The sequence below is a fragment of the Cupressus sempervirens genome, chromosome 1 (assembly GCF_028749045.1).
Source record: "Cupressus sempervirens isolate cs-2001-9-10 chromosome 1, ASM2874904v1, whole genome shotgun sequence".
NCBI lineage: Eukaryota > Viridiplantae > Streptophyta > Pinopsida > Cupressales > Cupressaceae > Cupressus > Cupressus sempervirens.
The window spans coordinates 265925588-265944605 of NC_143118.1; positions in this window are offsets into that span (position 1 = coordinate 265925588).

Here is a 19018-nt window from a genome sequence, read left to right on the forward strand (position 1 = left end):
TCAAGTTCAGGTTCATGTTCTTCTTGTTTGACATTATCTATTTGATGTTTGGCTACTTGTGTCTATGACTCAACATCATTTTTTTGTTGCTTGGTATCCATATTCTACTGCTCAGCAACTGGCTATTGCAACTCGACTTTCCTAGTTTGTTGTTGGCTTGTAATTTTTGTTGTCTTGTTGGTGGGGTGCAAGGAGCACCTTCGTTCACATACATGAATGTAATGTAGTACTCATTTTCTATTTTGTATTCAACTTCATTCTTTTTTACACATTCATTAACTTTCACATTTGTGCTTTCCACAACTTTGTTAGCATTACAGTTCAAACACTTATAAGCTTTTATCTTAGTGGAATATACTAGAACTATGCCTTTAGCATTTTTAGCATAGGTTTTCCATTTCTATTTTCCTTTAGTATTACCATTTTCTTCCAAAAAAATTAAAATACTTCACATTAGGTACATACCCATACCATAATTCAAAATGTGTAATACTTGTACCTTTCTTGACTTTCACTCTATTCAAAGTATAAATAGTTGTACTTACACGTTTTCTCCAATATTTTTATGTCATTCTTCTCTATCACTAGTGTTCTAGCACAATCCATGATTGATCTATTTCTCTTTTTAGCTATTCCATTTTGAGGAGGGGTCCTAGGTGCTAACATCTATCATTTAATTCTACTGTCATTATAAAATATGCTAAAATTCATTGGAAATGAATTCTCCAACTCTGTTAGATCTCAAGCATCTCACGCTCTTTCTTGTTTATTTTTCAACTTTGGCTGAATACCACTTAAATAAGTGAAAAGTTCAATTTTTTTCTTTAAGAAACATTACAGTCATCATTCTAGAGTAGTCATCAATAAATAGAATGAAATATTTGTCACAATTATAGTTTTGAACACTAATAGGTCTACAATGGTTAGTATGAACCAATTCCAAATTATCATTCAATGAATATGTCTTCCTCTTGAAACTAGACTGCCACTTTTTCCAATTGACATTGTTTACACATAGCATTGTCAGGTTTTTTTCAATTTTGGAAAACTTCTTACTTTTATCATCTTAGTACTAATGTTAACCAAATTGTCAAAATTTGCATGACATAACTTCTTGTGTCATAACCAAATATCTTCATATTATGAAAAAAAATATGTCTCATCAGATGAATCTAGATAGAACAAGTTACCTTTTATTTTATCACTATTTCCAATCAGTTCATCATCAACATCAAATATGTTGCCCTATCTGTAATGGAATTCAACTATGTAACCTAGTTTTTTCAACTGTGAAACACTCAACAAGTTATAGTTAAGACCTTCAACCCAATAACCATTGTCACATTTGATTTTATCAGTCAATTGTATTGATCATTTACCTTTCACAAGACATGGTACATCATTATCAAATTTAACATAACTACCCTTGTATGGTCCAATATTGTCAAATTTGCTTCTATCACTAGTCATGTGATTTGAACAACCACTATCAAGTATCCATCTATCACTTTTATTAGCATAAGAGATTAATGCAATTTTCTCATCTTCATAAGAAATTTTCTTTCATAGCAACATAGACAACTTCTTCATCATTACTTTTAGCATTGTTATTAGTTTCTTCTTCAACAATGTAACAAGATTTCTTACCTTTGTCTTTGTATCCTTGATTCTCCTATTGTTTCAGACATCTCTACTTCATTTATATTTGCTTTCTTTTATTTCATATTTTTCTTCTCTATCAAGACATCTTGTAGTAACATGACCAACTTTGTTACATGAAAAACATATTATAGGAAGTTTACCTTTGTATTTCCCTTTTCCTCTTGGAAGTCTTCTAGCCATTAGTGTTGCAAGATCATTAAGTTCATATCGCTATCACTTTTTACATATTTTCATTTGTCTTTATTACTAAGAACTAGTTGTGATTTAAAAGAAAATTCAATAGTGATAGGAGTGAAGTTATCAAAGTTGACATCTCAAAAGCAATAAGTCTACCAATCACACCTTCTAGAGTTAAGTCATTACGTAGAGTACATGTCTTAATTCTTGTATTACAGAAAACTTAATAGCATATATAGGAAGTAGAGTTCTCAATACCTTGTTGATCATAGTTTCATCATCAATATTTCCATCTACTCCTCTTATAGCATTAACAACATCTTTGATTCTTGCACAATACTAAACTATATTCTCACCTTCTACCATTCTCATTTCATTAAATTTACCTCTTAAGCTTTTTTATTTTTCTCCTAGGACATTATTTTCTCCTCCATAGATGTTCTTCAATCTATCCCACATTTATTTAGAATTCTTGCAAGTTTTAATGTTTTCAAACTTGGCATAGCTTAGGGCTAATGCAATCTCCAACATAGTTTTGTTATGTTCTTAATTTTCTTTCAATTTCTAGGCTGTCAGAGGAACTATTGTTATCTTCACATATGCATTATCCATAAAATGTATTGCACCATCACCAATTATTGCTAGATGTAGCATCATTAAACATTTTCATGCAAGGAAGTTCTCTTTGTTCAATCTTGGCACCTCCTTTTGTACATCATAGTCTTTAACTTCAAGTACTTTCAAAATTTTCACTACAAGTACCAAAGCTCTAATACCAATTTTTAGGATGTTTAGAATAACTAGGCGAGGGGGGGGGGGATTAGTTATTCAAGGTCAAGATGTATCAATTGAAAAATAAAATGATCTTCACATTTATTAGCTCGGTCTCTACAGTCAACATTCAATAACATCAACTAATAGTCCACGGTCCTAAATGTAACAGACTTGCAGAATGAAAACATTAATAGTAAATCATCACATATAACATCCACACAAGTTTGACACTAGGATTTAACGTTGAAACTCAATTTTAGAAAAACCACCAGTAACATGTCACCAATATTTTCACTCTTCTGAAGTGAGCTATGTTAGGAATCAACACTATTAAAGGTTACAAAATACATTGTTAAATATGACCTTGGTGAAGGATTTTATCACCCCGTTAGGAGTGGCCTTGTTAGAGGACTTTAGAACATTCCATTAGAAAGCCACCTTGATTAAATGATTTATATAGGATGGTTAGGTCAACATTTATTAAAGGATTTCAAACTGATACAATGGTTAGAAAGTAAAAAAAGTTATCATCTGACAAATACAACTCACTTTTGAATTATAGATCTCAATTCGGCTTAAATATCAAGTCACTAAATGACCTTCATTGTTATTTCTTACAATGCAAAGTAAAATACATTGAAATGATCATGTGTCATTCAAAAAAGTCATAAGACAGTCAAATTTCAACTTTGGTCGTGAATGACTTAATTTTATTAATCATCCCATTTAGAAAAAATAAACTTCCCCAAAAAAAATTAACTATGTAATACTTTTAATCTGAAAATCAAACTTTAGCATATGAAATTTAGAACATTCACTAAATTTTTCATTTTTCCAAAAAAAATTCCATACATCGCCTTATTTACCAAATTCTTTCTCCTTTTGTTGTAAACATAACCATCTGAACTTCTAAACATCAATGTCATCCAGCATTTTGCCAAATGACAAATATCGTGCCACCATTTGTTAATTTGTCGTTTTTCCTAACTTTTGTGACGCCTCGCTACAATCCCCACCATCCAAATAGGAAAGATTCGATATATCAAATCTGTCTTTCACATTCCATAATCAAATTGCTAAGATTCGATGATGAGATTTAATCAGCTGTGATGCTGGCATAGTACTCATCGGATGTTGAGATTTACTTGTAAGAGACATACATACTTTCAGTAGATGAAGTTTATTTCGTCGAAATCGTACGCTCATATCTTGACCTGCAATCTTCTTTTGTTTTCTACGTGTCTCTATTCAAAGATATCGGCCATTTGGTTTGGCACAAATGATCAAGTGAAAGAATCTTTGACTCAAATCGAGAGCGTACAATTTGGACGCAAACTGCAGGACAACATGACTGTCAATACTTGAAGAGCTGGCATTCGTATTCCAGGTGAAAAGGAAATGGATCCCATTCATCGTAATGTTTTGATTTTATTTTTGTTTCATTGCAATGTGAGAGGGAAAGCACGTGAAATGGAAGATGATTTGTATTGCCTCCCTTAGTAAGTACCGAATACTTATTTGTCGCATTTAACAAGCATAGAATTTCGCAGGAAAGGAGGCAAGCGAATTTTTTGATTACATGCTCCATCACGTCATCCAAATTGAATGTTTCTAGTTATTTAGCCTTCACTAACTAAGAAGGAATCTTTCCTTCTCAATTATAAATACGATAAAGGAATTGTTCCGAGCCAAAAATACTTAAGAGGACGTTAAGTTATATCAAATATGAACGCGCAATGTATTTTCCCCACCATCGCTGTTGAAGAGGATTCTTAAATATGGAAAATCTCTCTTCCAAATCTTTTTGAATCTTCATTTAATGCCGGACCCCCATTGTCCAAAATTATTTGTAAAAATCTATGCCTTCTTTAGTGTCGCTCTCAGAAAGATTTATTTTATGATGATATACGTTGTATACAATTATAATATATTCTCACACTTCTCTCCCAAAATTGTGCTCTGCCCCTCTCCCTCTCTCTCTCTCTCTCTCTGCTGCAATGGAACTAACCCTGCATTGTTCTGCTCTCTGCCTCGCTCTCTCTTCAATCTACGCTTTCAGTAGTCCCCAACGTGCTCTTTCTACTTGTGCTTTCTACAATCCAAACTGTGTTCTCCCTTCTAATCTCTACCATAATTCTGTCACTGAATATAACAAGCATGAGCTTCCAAGATATGTTGTATTCCTGAACCATCGTGGGGCAGATGTGAAAGAATCTGTGGCCAGCCTCATCTTTTACAATCTTCACAACAAGGGATTCAAAGTGTTTCTTGACAAGAATTCTAATCTCTACCATAATTCTGTCACTGAATATAACAAGCATGAGCTTCCAAGATATGTTGTATTCCTGAACCATCGTGGAGCAGATGTGAAAGAATCTGTGGCCAGCCTCATCTTTTACAATCTTCACAACAAGGGATTCAAAGTGTTTCTTGACAAGAATTCAATTCAAGCTGGAGAATACATACCAGAAGCAATAGAGGAGGCAATTTATTCAGCAAATGTGCACCTTGTCATCTTTTCTGCTAATTATGCAGAGTCGGTTTGGTGCTTGAAGGAGCTTGAGATGATACTGAAAACAGGGGCTCCCATAGTACCAGTATTTTACGGGGTTCAGCCTTCAGAACTCCGAATGAGAGATGAGAAGAGTGGATATTCTAGAGCCTTCCAAAACCACAAACACACTGGAAATATAGAGCCACATGTTCTTGAGGAATGGAAGAAGGCACTTCATCGAGTTTCATACATTAAGGGTTACGCTTTTACTGGGTAATTTTCTTTTTCTTTTTCTTTTTCTATTTCCTCTTTTAACGACTGTATTTTGACATGCATTATTTATATATATATATATGTTTGGACCATCATTTACTTATTTATGTCTTATTAAAATGTATGTGTATGATTAGTTAATTGTGTTATTATTCTTCATGGTCAATAATTTGTTAATATTTAAATTTAGATTTTGTATTACAGAGATCAAGGAGAGCTACTGGAGCAGATTGCTATCAGTATATCAGAACTTATGGATAAGTCAGATTTCAATCAAAAGAGACAGCTGCCAACTTAAAAGAACAATATTGTCTTCATAGACAATTGTAAATAGTTTGATGGAAGAATTGAAATGTGCATCCACTCAATCTGATTATTTATATATAAAAATCTACTCTAATTCTTGATTTATAATAAAATCTTAAATAACTTCAATTTTATGTATATTATTTTAAAGCCGGAAGAAACTCTATGGAACAAATTTGCTTAATGAAAACAGTGCAAAGTGTAAATCATGTTTGTTGATAGTAATTTCCTTGAGAATATTGATTGTTGATAGTAATTTCCTTGAGAATATTGATTGTGTATTATAGTGCATTTGCCTTAGGAGTTGAAAAAGTTTGAATGTATATTGTTATTAAAATCTAAGTCAACATGCAATTCATACCATGAAGCCACTTGTCACTCAATTATATTGGATTGTTTTACTGTCTTCAAACAAATATTTTATATGCATCAATTTAAAGACTATTTTCAATTATGCTCGTAATAAAGTATAACAGATTCAAGTGGTAAAAATGTGATGGAGTTGATTAAATGTAAAATATATTTAAGGTCTTAAGTTTCAAGAATTGTGATATATGGTAGGTGTTGATGTTTTATGATATTTGAATGCTAAGAAAAGTATATGCTTTTTTTGTTATTTCTAATATTGTGTTAGATTTTGAACGATTATAAAAATAGTGTGCATTAAATATACATTTTTAATATATTACTTTAATTATATTGAGACGCATATACAATGGTAGAAGCTAATCTTAATAAAGAAATATTGTAAGGAATTATTTGTGGAAGGAAAAAATATTGAAGACTATTACAAACAAAAATGAAAATTGAAATTGAAATAATCATTTGATATTTCACATGACATTTTAGATTCTAATAAATCAATTCAAAAGAAAATGAAGTTTCACATTCACATAACCATTAAAAATCAAATTAAAACATATAATGTCCTTTGGCAATCACAATTATTAACAAATCGAAATAGAAAATAAATTTTATGAGAGTTACAAATGAAATTTATTTTTAAAAATCAAGTTAAAATAGCAAATATCATTTGCCATTCACGAAAACTATAATAAAATATATTAAAATATGTAATTCCATTTGGCAATCATAATTATCAACAAATAGAAATAGAAAATAAATTTGATGGATGTTACAAAAAAAATTATTTTTAAAAATCAATTTAAAGTAGCAAATGTCATTTGGCATTCACTAATTTTTTTGAAAACTAATTTAAAATAGCAAATATGATTTGACATTCACTATTTTTATAAATCAACTTAAAATAGCAAATGTCATTTGACATTCACTACTTTTAAAAATTATTTTTTTTTAAATTAAATTAAAATATCAAATATCATTTGATGTTCACTATTTTTTAAAATCAACTTAAAATATCAAATTATAATTTTTAATTAATTTTATAAATAATGTCTTTATAATAAAATTATTTTATAATGAAAAGTAAGAAAATGATCACTTTTCACAATTCAAATAAGAAGGTTTTAGAATGTGCACCTTGATTTCATGGTTCCTATTTGTTTTTCATGTGTTGCTCCTTTGATGTTGAACTTTCCTTCACAAACTTCAATCAAGTGCATGAAATCATTATGAAACATAATAATTCAAAGAAAAATATATTAAAATAGTTGATACCATACAAACTGACAACTCATATCATAAATTAAATATTGTGCAAATAAAGTGCAAGCTAACCACCAAATGCTCTTTTGATTTTTGCTCTTTGACCTAGTTAACAAGAGTGGATCTTTATGCCATTATTTTGGCTCCAAAACGTAAGATGCAAAGAAGAGACCTATAGTAAAAATAAGAGATATTTTTAAAAATGCAATAATTTCAGTAATATCTCTTAATTTGTACCATAGGGAAAGATTTTAGCAAAACAAACCAACTTTTTTAGATTAAGATTTTGAGCTGTTTTATTGTATCTAAATTCAAAACACAAAGAACTAGCCTCCTATAGAACAAAGATAACTTTTCAAACATTTAAATATTTTTTTAAAAATCCTTGATTTGTAGCCTAAATTGACTGTTCATAAAAAATATAGAAAAAAATTACAACTCACGAAAAATCTGATCCAAAATATTTGAATTTTGGACTGAGTAATTTCTCATTCATCTACAAGTTGAAAAAAATATTTTGGATCAAATCTTAAGCCATTTGGGAGATATGATTAAATATTTCAAACTCTAAGATTTCTCCCTTCAACTCAACCAACAAAATGGTTAGCCTTAGAACCAAAGTTAGAACTTTGTAAAATCACTAGATTAGGTCCAATAAAAGGCAATAAAAACTAGAAGCAACAAATTCACCTAAAATATAAGCAACATAAACTACTAAACTCAAAAAAATGCAAGAAAATATAGCTAGAAAATTGGTTGTAGCCCCCAAAATGGGTGAAAATGTAATGCCCGCCCGCCCCCCTCCCACCAAGATCCATGGAACAAGGATAAATCTAAGACAAGAGAACTTTTCTTCAAAAATAAGTATAGATGCACACAAAAAAATATATACAAGGATCACAAAGATCTCAATGGAAGACTAAATAAACATCCAACACCAACAGATCTCCAAATGCCACTACTGACCAAAAATGACAAGCTACAGAAGTCACAAACACATTTGATTTTGAAACATCCCAGATTTGAAAGGTCAAACACTAAGATTTGAAAACTCTATAAAGGGTATCCCAATCACCTCTCAAAACCTTTCGGTCAAGTCGAAAGGTGCTCGTTGGTTTCTCGACCAAGTTTTCTCACAGACCTAGGCGATACTTTGATATAGGTTTAGCGATACTTTACCAGTATCGTATGACATTTCTTCAATGGGCGTGTGATACTTTCAGGGTCTGGAAGATAAAGTTTCAAAAGCTGTGCGACTCTCTTCCAGTGTCGTACAACAATTCTCCAATGAACATGCAATACTTTTCAGTATTGCATGATATTTGTTCTTTGGGCATGTGATACTTTACAAGTATCACCCATTGCTAGAATATTGCCACTGAGGAAATGCAAGAAATGGTCCAATGAATGAATGTAAGGGAGGGATCGAGTTAGAACCCCCACACCAAGGAGTACTAGATCCACAAATTGAGGCTTTGAAACTCAAACACAAGAGAAACAAGCCAAAAATAGAAATAACCATCTAATCCAAAGTAGTACATAAGAAAATGTATTGAAAGTGACATCACAATGTAAAAAAAATACTAAACTCTTGCATGTTTTCTCCCAACCATAATAGCATCATAATACCTCAAGGCCCTAGCCATCCCCCATGCATAACATCCCAAACTTACGACTGGATAGTCGAAGCTGTCTTATGAGGGCATCACTACTAAATGTAATAACATCATAAGAACAAGAACATCTAACCATGTTACAACAATACAACAATAGATATTTCAACTAAGTAAATCAAATCATCTTACCAAATGCTAAAAAATAATAAAGGAATGCATCAAATAAACTAACATCATCTAAACATGATATCCAAGCATCCAAATAAAAGCATAAATCACAAGGTAACATTCTCTGGAACCCAAAGTACCAAGTGAAACATCAAGCACTAATAACACTGAAATAATAGACTGTCTCTCTACACTAGTCCCTAGAAATGGTATAGTTAGCTACACCTCCCAACCATGTGAAACCCATAGGTCTACTCCCACCTTGTTGATGGCTCAGATGATGATCCAACCACAAGCACACATAAGGAAAATATCCATGGCTAAAACTCATGCTAGATAGTAAAGATGACCAAAACTAGGAATATCATGAGATAATGCAAGTACAATCGATCTTGGTTAAACATTCAATGGGTCAACTATGTAGGGACTCACTGAAGGGTAAATTAGTTGGCATCAGATAGCCCAAGCTAGTATTAGAAGCATCAACTTCCCAATGGAAGGCACACATCCTAGCAACATTAACTCTCCAATGGGAGGCACACATATCCATTTTTCTTTATCTTATATTTATTACCAAGTTAAATTATTTAGTTATCACTTAATTAAGCCTTCTTCACACAAAACTAAGAAATAGTCACCAAGGTTGTGGTAGAAGCCCCTCCATGGTGCTACCTTACCCTATGCATGTTCATCAAATTATGAATGTCTGTAAGCATACATATTCCCAACTTAACCCTAAATGAACACGCAAGCGAAATACAACGAAGAGTTCAGGTCTTGCAAGTCACCAAAAAAAATGCATGCACATGTGCTCATGTATGGGTGCACCACCATCACGAAGATCATAACACAATGGCTAGATGAGAACACAAGAAAAATCACACTCAACTAAATACAAGCTCTGGAGTATGGATGCAAAATGCATCCCAATGTAACATAAACGTGCAACAATGGTCTAAATGGCACCCTACAGTTGATCCAAGTTAACAAACAACATCATGCCAAGGAAACTCAAGAAAAATGGGCAGAACACAAATTAAGGTAAAACTCTCAAATTTTAAAACTTTAAAATTAAAATCCATTTGGTCTTACGGAATAAAGCCACATAAATCTAATGAAAATCAAGTTTGGACACTAGATACAAAAAATGGCCAGCATAACAGTGCGAGACCCCAAACCCTCATCCCAAAAATTGGGGAAACCTTCATACTCAACCAGTTGCTTAGAACTAGCAATCATAAAAGGAAGGGAATATTAGTTCTTATCCTCCTAACATACAACCACCAAAAATGGAAGTAGAAATGGAACTGAAACATAAAAATGAGAGAGCCCTACCTGAAAGCCAAAAGGTTCAAAATGGTAGTCAACGTAATAAAATAAATATCCTATGGAAACTTCTGAAAGTCAAGGTAATCCAAGGCCTCCCTGAGATAGATCCAGTGTGACCGATCTCATGAAGATCTCATTCTTATAGCTCCTACAATGAATAGAAATGAAATCCTTTAGAAGAGGATTTTGGGAAAACCTCTCAATTTTTTAATTTCCAAAAGTGAGAAGTGACGAATAAAATTCGTCTTTGGATACTTATTCACTTTTTCAAGTGAATAATCGACTAAGATAAATAACTAGGAAACTGATCCGAAGGATATTTCCACTTAAATTTGAAGTATCTCCAAAAGTCCAATAATTAGTACCATGTTGTAGTCCTCATAATTCTAACTCCAATGCAACTTGAATGGGCAAAATTGGAGTTTAGATGACAAAGTCACTACCAGTCAAAGTTTGGTCAAATGGGGACCAAAGGCTATAAAAAGGTGAAAAAATAATCATATCAAAAGTGGTCAACAATGGATTTCAAATTAAAGAGCTCGTCAAAATCTTTCCAATGGTGTTTGTTTGTCAAAAATGAAGCTCAAATGTGAAAGTTATGATGGTTTGAAGTTCAAGTAAAAGTGTGGATTATGATGCCATTAGCATGACATCATAAAATGTTAAAGAGAGGGAAAAAATTCAAATGAAAATGAAAATGATTATTTAATTCAAATTAAAGGAATTAGATGATGGAAGTTGAACTCCCAACCATTGCCCTCCTAAAAGTAAAGCCAACCAATGGGCTATTTATAGTATATTTGATGTCAAAGGAAGAGTTGTTATATATCCATAACAAATCTGCCCAACCTTATTTAAATAAGGCTTATTGTTAAGTTATTGTTTTTAAACTCAAACTTGCTAAGGGACAAAACTATAAAATGGAAAAAGGGGGTTAGACAAAATGTAAATGGTTATAGGGCCTATTTATGTATTTTTTGTTTTAGCCTATTTTAGGCTAATTTTATGTATAAAAAGGGGAATAGGATTCCATTTTCAAGGCATGAAGATTATGAAAGTTATTGTGATTATTCAATCTTTGAGAGGAATTAGAAGGACGTCTTATTGCTGAGAAGGAGAGAGAAAATTTTGGAGGATGTATTTCCAATCCCGAACATCAGAGCAGTGTAATGCTAATGTTTTACAAGGGGTTGATTCTATAACACTTTGTAATTGATTTTTGAGCTAATCGGATCGATCCACCAGTTGGAGTTGGACCTAGAGACATAGTCCTAACTGTGTATGTGAATTTAGTGATGTTAGGAAAACAATGAAGTAAACAAAGCATTCACAAAACCAAACTAACAAAACATATAAAGAGAGACAAAGTGAGGTCATCAAATGAGAATATGAGCCATGATTAGGCTCTCTCAATGAGGAGGATCACTTGATGTATAGATGTGTCTATTTGATAGGTCTTGTATGCTCAATTGCTTCAATGTAAGAGATGGACAATGGAAAATTGGAAGCCTTGTGAGCTCTCAATTTGGCATTATGAGAGTATGGTTGATGGATTTTTTCTCAAACTAGCATGATAACTTTACTAAAATGGGTTGTGATAAAATGGCTTGGAAGGGGATCCAATTTATAGGCAAAGGGCTTGAGGGATGGAGGGGTAAGATGCAAGGATGGCAAGATGGTGAGGGAGGGCTAGGATGCACTCAAAGGGGAGCACATGGATTGTGCTTTTTTAGAACCAATAGGGAAGTGACACTTGTCACAAGGAGGATGAGTTTGAGAGGATAGGAAATGGGTTGGTCAAGGGGTTGATGAGGGTGGTTGAGTATGTAAGAGTCATGAGTGACGATGTAAGAGCCATTTATGGCTTGGTGGTTGGGATATTTTGAGGGGAGACTTTAGCTTGGTTTAGGAAAGTCTTAATCTCATTTAAGATTGTGCAAATGATTAGGGGATGGGTTAGGCTTGGGTTAGGATTAGATTAGGGATGTTAGAGATGTGCAAGTGGATGGCATTCATGAGGGTGGGTGAGTTAGTGGCTAATCTTAGTTAGTATGGGTGGATGGGGTGGATTAGGCTAAATGGGGTTTAAGGATAGGTTAGAGGCTATTAGATTTGAGGGTTTTATTTATTAAAGTGATTTTAATAAATTTGGGATTTGGAATTAGATAGGAGAATAGGATTAAATTGATAAATGATGGGTTATTTGATTTATCAATTAGGACTATAGATGATTAATTAAATTAATTAGCTAGGGGATGGCAAAGGATTTAATTAAATAGAAATTTAATTAATGATGCCTTTAGAGATAGCTAAATAGGATTACCAAAGCAGTGTAATCAAATTTAGGTGTCTACATTTTGCCTCTCTTTGACATAGTGTTGAGATAACACTATTTCAAAGAAGTTCGAATGGAGACGACATGAGGAAGCTATTTTAGCAACAAGGTTGCCCTAGTCTCGTATAAGAAGAGGAGAGACTAGACTTAGAGATGCCCCCTCAAGAAGGCAGTGGGGAGAGAAGACGAGGCTCGACAGCTTCTTGAAAAGCAAAATAAAGCGAGATGAGCAGAGACATAGATTGGCAAAGAGAAGGGGCAAAATTAGCTCAAACTCTCACAATGGGAGAATGATAAAGGGAGATTAGATGCACAAGAGGAAGCAAGCTTAGGACAATCCTGGATTAGGGGGGAGGATGAAGGAGCAGAGCACTATAAAAAGGAATCTAGGATAGGGAGATGAATGAGGGGAAGATAAAGGGGTTTGGATGGGGGATAATGGAGATGAAGCTAAGTACTACCATGTAGTTGAGCACGAGATTTAATATAAGAAGGTTGGTTAATTTCCAAGGTTACCAAGAACAACATGGCCTTTTTACCAAGTTTCCAGAGGACGGACGAATGGACTCAAAACAAACACGCAAGGATTGCCCCGACTCCAACATGAATCCCAGAGGAAGCAGCGTGGAACTGATACTGGGTAACACACAAGCAGAAAAGAAAAATAACCAAAAGACTAGATCAAGACCTTACGCTCAGATTGCCCCATTCACAGCATACCATGATAGGGAAGATCGTGGCAACCGTGAGGAGGGAACAAGGAGATTGCTTGGAAAAGATACGTCAAGACCCAAAAAGGGAAGATTCTAAATCAAAAGAAAGCAAAAATTCAAAAGAGAACCGTTTGCCAATGAGATGTGTAGGACGAGGTACTAACGGACCAAGATCAGTCATGAGGAAAGCTATATGTTGCAAGGATCTATCGGAGAGCACCTAAGCTGGTGGATTTGGATGAGTGATGTGATGAGCAAGTTGTACTAAGAAGGATAACACTGGTGGGAATAAGAGATCTAGCTAAAGGATGCATTGAAAAAGTGAACCAAGAGTTGTGCGATGTGTGCAAGATGTTAAGGTTGGCAAACGGATATGGAAGTGGGGACAAAGACAATGATACGTAGCAAAAGCAGAGGTACAAGCTAAGAGACCAAGAGGTGGTATGAGTGTACAAAGATGTTCTGTGATTTGTGGGTTTGAGAGGGAAATGTTTTGGAAGTTAGGATGACCAAGAGGGGTAGGCAAGGCACCAAGGTAGGCTATAAGGGGTGAAGAGGGGGCTAGAAGGGGTCATTTGCAGTTACATTGAGGAGAAGATATTGCTGATTAGGAGCTCTACAGCGGAGATTACGATGGTGGGTATTGGGCAACCAGAGCACCGAGAAGACATAGTGCAATGAGTACAAGTATGAGGGACGCCTGATCGATTGGTAGGGTCTAAAAACTCTTCATGATTTTTGTTTAGAAATTTGTTATAGCATTCCTGTGAAAGCAAAAACATGATCCCGCAGGCACAAGTCCAGCGGGAACACGAGCGAGATCAGCGGGATCACGTTCTCGCAAAACATAGCTTCAGGTGGGAGGATGCAAGGGGTTTAAACAGTCATTTGTGAGAAAGAAATCCTAGGATGGGAAGTCATGCAGGAATGAGATAGAGTCAACAAGATCGCATCCCTGCGAAGAGGAACGCAATTCATGTAGCGAGAATGCATCCCTGTGGGTTAAGGTCATTTTACAGCAGGAAAGGGGTTAAAGGGGATAGTGTAGGAACACAATCCTGCAGGATCAAGGATTAGCAAGATCACCAGGTGGAGAGATCCCAGGAACGTGCTAGCGAGATCGGGGGAAAAGGGAAAGGGTTAGAGCATAATCAACATCATGATCCTGCTGGAAGATAGTTCTGTGAGAACATGAGTAGTAGGTTTCATGAGGATGTTGTTTCTGCAGGAATGTATTTTTTCAAAATAAAGGCAGAAAAAGCTTGGGTTGAGGGAAGGGAGGGTGGGAGGATAAACAAGGAGATAGAAAATTGAAGGTTGGATTTGTTTTGGTGGTGTGCAGTGGTCGTTGGATGCATTAGTGTCACGAGAGCGGGGAGCAATAGTGTTGCACATTGGAGAGATGTTGATGCCGACGGACTAGGCGCGGGTCAAGGCGATCGAGCTAGGCCACCTGGTGAGGTTGCCCCATACCTGTACCTACATGAAGATGGTTACAATGCTATGCGAGAGATGGCACAGTGAGACAGCGACATTTCACCTACCGACGGGGGAGATGACGGTGATGTTGGAGGATGTATACCGCATTTTTAGACTACCAGTGCGGGGGATGCCAGTCATGGTGACCAGAGAGATGACAGCAGAGGTAGCCGTGCAAAGACTGATGGGGCTTGGAGTGGAGTACAAGATCTGAAGGGGACAATTTGCTTTGGATGAGCATCTGGATCGCGTGACGGCGGAGAGGTGGATTTACTTCTATGTGCTAGGGCTGGTTTTAGGGTACATTGCCCCAGATACAGGTGGTACAGGTGTGACACTGGTATTGATTCCAGTGGTGATGCAGATTGTGGATGTAGGATGCCCAGTGGCATGGGGTTCACTGATGTTGGTCGAGTTATACCAGGACCTGCATCAGATAGTGTACCAGGGCAGTGGTCAATAAGGGAGGAGCATTGGGTTCCCAACACTATTATAGGTGTGGGCATGGGAGCATATTGCAGTGCTCAGGCCATTGGGATGTAGGGATAGGTAGCCAGAGGAGCCAGTGGCATACAACTAGGTGGAGCCTTTAACATATCACCACACAGATTCAGTGGATTACTGGAGAGTGTGGATTGATGAGATAGTGGTAGTGGTGTGGATGCCATACATGGGCCTAGGACAGTGGGCAAAGGAGGGAGAGCAGCTCCCCTACACCATTTCCCCATGATTTATGTTTGGGAGATGGGAGCACATTGAGGAGTAGTATGGGTCGGACAGGGCAGTGAGACAGTTTGGGTGGTAGCAGGTGGCAGTGGGAGATCCATACTAGTATCAGCGAGTTACACGTGAGCTAGTATCGATGTACAGACCATCCTTGCGGAGGGATGGGCTATTGAGGGCATGGCAAGAGCTGGAGCTACAGCAGTGGGATTGGTTCGACGGGGCAGTAGATGCGAGCTCCACACAGGAGTACCGAGATACTTTTGTGAGGCCGAGACCAATGGGGAGATCACAGGGCACGAGGGCAGCGACAGAGGCAAGAAAGCTAGCCCGAGCAGCTCAACAAGGGTGCTATGTACGAGGGGGTTGCGACAGCATGCAGTAGCAGTTGCACAAGAGGAGGAACCCGCCCATTAGAGGAGGAGGGTGGTGGGGGAGGAGAGGAGAGCTAAGCCAAAGAGGAGAGTAGCAGAGAGGGGAGCCCAACCAAAGAGAGGGGGAGAGGAGGCACAGGGGCGACAGAGGGTAGCAGGGGGAGAGGCAGGAGGATCGTTGGCTAGGGGAGGAGATGACAGATTGGCGGGTCAGTATGCCTCGCTAGAGCAGGCACACGCAGTGATGAGCCAGCTACTTTGTGGCACTCAGTAGGAGAGAGATTAGCTCTAGGTAGAGCGAGATCAGTTTAGACAGGAGCAAGATACAGCCCAAGGGTAGGTAGACAGGCTAGGTGTGGAGGTGGGGAGGCTGAAGATAGAGGTAGGCCGAGTAGAGGGGAGGTTGGATGCCATGATGGTGGAGTGACAGGGGGTGCAAGCAAGATTAGACACCCTCCAGTAGGAGTGAGATAGGTTGGTGGTGGAGGTGGCGACCTTATGGGCATAGGTGGTAGTGGGAGGGGGATTGGATGAGCTACAGAGATTGTGGGCAAAGATGGAGGAGTTGAGGGAGAGGGTTGGGTTCTACTAAGAGAGGTACCATGCTACAGTGCCAGCATCATAGATTGAGCATTACAGGTAGCCAACTCAATTAGGCACAGCAGGGACCCACACAGGGATGCAGGGAGGTGGGGAGAGTGCATGGAGCACTAGGGGAGAGAGTGCGGGCAGGTTCTGGCACACAGGGCACAGTCAGAGAGCAGGGCTGAGCCAGCGGCGTGGGATGGGAGAGGAGGTAGAGAGCTCTAGGATAGGGGGAGGACTGATGGGGCCACCACCTCCACCACCACTAGCACCAAGGGCCGAGAGAGGGGCACAGGAGGAGACTGATGATGCAGGGATGATGGGTTGACCATCGATGAGTAGGTGTCTTTTTTGGATACTGAGTACTTCGTATATATATAGGTTGTTTTTGAGACACATGGAGATTTTGTGTGGGCTAAGACCCGTTTGTACTATATGGACATTATTCAATGATGGACTTTTATTCTTTCATTGATATATAGATTTGGATGATTCTGGTGATATTTGTATTTTATGGACTAGTGATGTTATGTACAATGATTGATAGTAAGGTTTTGATGGCATTGCTAACGATTGGTGATGTAGGATGCGATAGGTGCTTTATGATTTTTTTTATTGTGCTGACAGTTTGTGATGTCGGATGTGATTTTTGATGATATAATATGATGTTGATGTGATTCAGCTATGATAGTGCAGATATGATGTGATGTGATTTTGATCTATGATATCGCAAATGTGATGTGATTTGATGTGATCCTTGATGACATGATTTTTCTTATGATATTATAGATGTGATGATGATGAGATTTTTTGTACGATAATATCATGTAGTATGATAGGTTTCGGATATGATCCTGATGATGTGATGTTGCTTTATGATAGATGTGATGTGATCCCAGGAAATTGATTGCTTTGGAGGGTATTTGATATGATGTTGTATGATGATAAGTACAAACTATAAAATAAGTGACAAATGTAAAATGAATCACCAAGGATAATCAACAGATTTATGATATGGAAAAAATGAATATAATGTTATGACATTTTAACACAAACTAAATATGGATAAAAGATTTAAACAAATGAATTGACAAAATAAAAGATGAAAATAAAAATTGAAATAGAACTTTAATGATGAACCTCAATGCTAAAATGAAACCTAACCTAATGATAAATGACTATAATGTTAACATGAATCACAATATAATGATGAGTGACTATGCTAAATGATTGATAATCTAATGATGAAAGACGATGCTAAAATGAACCATAATCTAAGGATAGGTGACTATGCTAAAATGAACTATAAGAGAGAACAATGAATTTATGATATGCTAAAAAGAACACAAACAAAAAGATAGACCTAGGATTTATGATAAGCATGGGTGAATATCATAAAAAGATCGAATGCAATGATATTTCGTGACATGATAAAAGATACAAGCTATGATAATACAACATACGAGATTGTAGGAGATGTAAGACAAACAATGATGGTGGAATAAGATAACCAATGTTTTGACTTATAATAGCGTTCTATGATATGAAAAGTGTTCATAGGAGATACTGACTCTAAGGAGAATAATGTTAGAAAAAGAGTGACCAACAAACTTGCAGTCAGGAGGATAGCAGAGATTTGTAAAGCTAGGATAGTGACTTATGATAGGGATCATATCATGATGAGAAATAAATAAGAATTGACATTCGAGGTTTTGAATTAAATAATTCTGAGGGTGGAAAAGTGATAGTTCAAGGGAGAGGGGTGATGACAAGGAGGAAGATATCAGAGGTTCATAAAAGTGAGGCATAGGGGAACCTTGAGCATGGGGTACTTCATGAGAAAGTACCACTATGTAGTGTAAACACTTTATTTGATATAGGATTATTAGGGATCTGCCAAGGTTACTAAGAACGTCAAGGCCTTTTCCACAAAATTCCATAGGACTAACTCAAACAGGCACGCAAGGATTGCCCCAGCATCAGACAAGAGTCTCGGAGAGATCAATGTTGGAATGATGTTGGATGATCCACAAGCAGACAAGATTACCCTAGTGCATCATGTTTTATCGAAAGATGAAAACATGTTGGAAATATGCAAGGATAATATCAAATTGACTCACAAGCAGCAGAGACTATGATAGAAACCAACCTCCTTAGTTGTCCCAGTCAACACACACCATGATATGAAATGGTTATGGTGATCTTGAGGAGGAAACAACAAAAGATTCGTGGAAACAATCAACCAACAAAAAATGAAACAACCAAAAGATTTTGTAAAGGTGAAAAAGGAACCTTTTGTCAAAGAGATCAACTGACAGGTTGTAAGAAGACCTGGATAGTATGCACAAGTATGACTAGTTAAGGACATGGGAACTCGTGACTAG